The sequence below is a fragment of the Bidens hawaiensis genome, unplaced genomic scaffold (assembly GCF_021521415.1).
Source record: "Bidens hawaiensis isolate Kalapana, Puna unplaced genomic scaffold, B.hawaiensis_p1.1 tig00029082_1, whole genome shotgun sequence".
Lineage (NCBI taxonomy): Eukaryota > Viridiplantae > Streptophyta > Magnoliopsida > Asterales > Asteraceae > Bidens > Bidens hawaiensis.
Genome location: NW_027494798.1, coordinates 70,433 through 74,013, shown reverse-complemented (window position 1 = coordinate 74,013; position 3,581 = coordinate 70,433). Strand labels below are relative to the sequence as shown.

Here is a 3,581-nt window from a genome sequence, read left to right as displayed (position 1 = left end):
TGGGAATCGAACCCTGGCACAATCCCGAGATGAAAACTTAACAATTGCAACAATAACCAACCAACCAAGGACTACTTATGTTTAATTAGTTGAAATAAAATCTTATATATTGAAAGAACCATTCTAAATGGAAGGTTTTTGTAATTATGGCAATGGTTGAATTGTCCATAAAAGACTCATTGGCTAAAATAGAATATAACAATCAATACATGATCAATAATCATTTGAAATTTAAACTGTTAACCGACATTAGTTTATATATATATATATATATTATGACGTCATCCGGGTTAATGTCCGGTCCGACTCGTGACCCAGTAAGGCGTCCGGGTCGATGTCCGGTTCAGGTCTGAAAACAATGATTTAAGCCTTAAAACATGGGATAATTAGGTTATTATTGTGGTAGAACCTAATTCAAAAACACGTTTATATTTTGTGTAATAATACTTATTTTGTCAAATTATTGTGGTATAACCGGAATACTTATTTTTATGCGGGTTTTCCATTGGAGAATATTAAAATTATTTGATAATTTATTTCTTATACGTTTATATTTTGTTTTCATTGATTTTGTATCATGTTTTTTCATCTTTAATTTTCAAAGTCAACATAAAATTTTTTAATCTTTCCAAAGTTGTTTGAGAATTTATTTATTGTAAAACGTTTTTAAGTTTTGCAAATTTAACAAAATATTAATGTCAGTGATTTAAAAGTTTGTTGCAAGATTGGTCAAAAAAAATTTGAAGTTGACTAATTCCAAATTTTTTATATTTTGTAACTATTTTGAAAATATTTCAAAACGGATTGTTTTGAAATAATATCAAATTTGTTAGTTATAAAATGACGGCCAAAAAAGGTTTTTATTGATATATTTTTTTGGTTTAATGGTTTAAGGTAGAAAGATGTTTTATGTTGTCATTTTACTTTGTTTGTTGTTATATGTTATTTTGTTTTAATAAAAACAACAATTTAATAAAAACAACTTTATTATTGTTCAAATATTATTCATTATTAAATATGCTATTATGGTAAATTTAACTTGGATGCTATTGTTTTATTATATTTTCAGGTAGTGAAGCAAAATAAGTTTCTTTTGATAGAATGTTTGAAGAACTTGATGGTGGTTTAATATGAAAGAACATGTTTATGACTTTTGTTGATGTTTTTTGGTTGTTCGATGTACATTAACTTATTGTAACTTTTAAATTTTAATATCTAGACAATGTAAATGGTTAATGTTTTGGTCCGAAAGTTTGAAGAAGTTTCGTGTTGATTGAATTTGTTGTTTAAATTTATTATGTTTGTTGACATGTTTTTTCACCCGTGTGTAACACCGGCTATACCCTAGTAAATACATTATATGTGCGCACCACACAACCAGAGCGTTATAAAATTAAATATATAAATATCTAATACGTGGGCACCAAGTTCATCATTTCATCCCTTATTCTTTTTCAGTTTTTCCAATTCCGTGAAGAACAAGCACTCAATAAACATAACAATTCAACGAACCTTCCCGGCACCATACAAAAATCCCCAAACTACCCTCGAATCATATGATCAATCAAGAACCTTCCAGACCCATCAGTCACCACTATATAACACCACCACCATTAACAACATTCATATAAAACATAATAAAACAATCTTCATTCATTCAATTATCTTAATCAGCTTATTAACTTAAACCATGCCAACAAGACCAGTTGGACCCGTGCGCCAGGACTGGGAGCCAGTGGTGCTCCACAAGTCCAATCCGAAGGCGGGCGCCCTCCGCGACCCCAAAGCGGTGAACCAAGCGCTTCGGTCTGGCGCACAGGTCCAAACGGTGAAAAAACCATTGGAGGTACAAACAAAAAACAGCCAGCGACGGCTGTTTCGCCTCGTAAGCTCGACAAGCGGAACAGCCGGCTGCAATTGAACGAGTGGGCCATGAGGTGCGCCACTCGATTCAAAAGGCCGGAGTAGAGAAAAAAATGAGCCAGGCTGAGCTGGCGAAACAGATAAATGAGCGGCCGCAGGTTGTTCAGGAGTATGAGAACGGGAAAGCCGTCCCGAACCAGGCGGTTTTGGCGAAGATGGAGCGAGTGCTTGGGGTGAAGCTTAGAGGGAAGATTAATAATAAGTGAGGGTTTGAATATGGTGGTTGTGTGTTTGTTATTAGAGTTGTTTGTGTTGTTGAAACTTGAATGTTATTGTTAAATGTTAATGAGATTTGGTGATGGTTTTTGTATTGAAAATTAGTAACTTAATTTGGTTATGTCACATTAAGGATTCGGTTCGGTTATTAGTCTAAATCGAGTCGGAATAGAGGTCGTCGGTTAATCTTTTTTTATTAAACAACGGATTTTGGTTAATTTGTATTTGTTTATTTGGTTAGCTTGTCGTTTTTTGGTTTGGTTATGATGATTTTGGATAATAACCAACGCTAAACTTTGGTAAAAGATTTAGTTTTAAATAAGATGAAGTGGAAGGATAAATTATGAAAAAAAAGTATTAAATATATGAAATGAATGTATAAAGCATGAAATAATAGTTAAACTTTGGTAAAAAATTTTAGTTTTAAATCAGATGGAGTGGAAGGATAAATATATGAAAAAAATATATCAAATATATGAAATGAAGATATAAATCATGTATGGTTAAACTTTGGAAAAAAAATTTAGTTTTAAATCAGATGAAGTGGAAGGATAAATATATGAAAAAATATGAAAGAAAAGTATTAAATATATGAAATGAAGGTTTAAAGCATGGAATGGTTGTATAAAAGTTTAATATATATATGTGATAATATGAATAGTTCGGTTTAGTTAAATTACTTTTTAGGTAATTTTCGTAGAAAAACTGGTGACTAATCGTTTAATTTGGCTTTCGGTTATCAATTTTTTTCGGTTTTTAGTTTAGTTTTAGTCAATAATTTTATTGCTCACCTCTCTAGTATTGCATAAGGAGAATAACAATATTGCTTACGTACACGGCAAAAATAATAAATATGGAATTTATGGGATTGATACGTTTTACTTGAACCGTCCAGAATGATGGGCTAAAAGGTACAATATATATTACATATTAGAGATGAACATTTTACCATTTGATACCGATGGTATCGAATCGATATCAAGTTTTAAGTTTTTAATATGGTACCAGTATTTTATGAATTTTGCACGAAAACATACCGGTACCGAACTGATACAAGTACCATACCGGTACTGAACTGAACATTTCAATACCATTACCGGTACCAAATATTCTGAATTTTCAGGATCGAACTGGTACCATCCTGATCTAATCTCTATTACAAATGCGTTCAATTAGCTTATCTCCGTGATTGCTAAGGGCCTTAAAGCACATCAATTTTCTTCGTCATTTCAAAGCATCCTTACAAATGTTTAACATCGTCATCTCTTAATTTACTTAAATTGGCCGGGCCCACTAACCTATGATTAAGTTGGGCAATATCCTTCAAATTTAATCATTGAGTTATCATAACGGATTTGGTAAATTGGGCCGAGCCCAGTAACCTATGATTAATTTTTTTTCTTATTTTTTAATAAAAATAAGTTTGTTATTATTTATTAGGG

The 3,581-nt window shown here is 31.6% G+C and overlaps 1 pseudogene; it reads left to right on the top strand.

Annotated features, from left to right (window-relative positions):
- The first annotated feature begins 1,464 nt into the window (after window positions 1-1,464).
- On the top strand, window positions 1,465-2,167 carry LOC143578249 (multiprotein-bridging factor 1c-like; annotated as a pseudogene).
- Window positions 2,168-3,581: the final 1,414 nt, after the last annotated feature.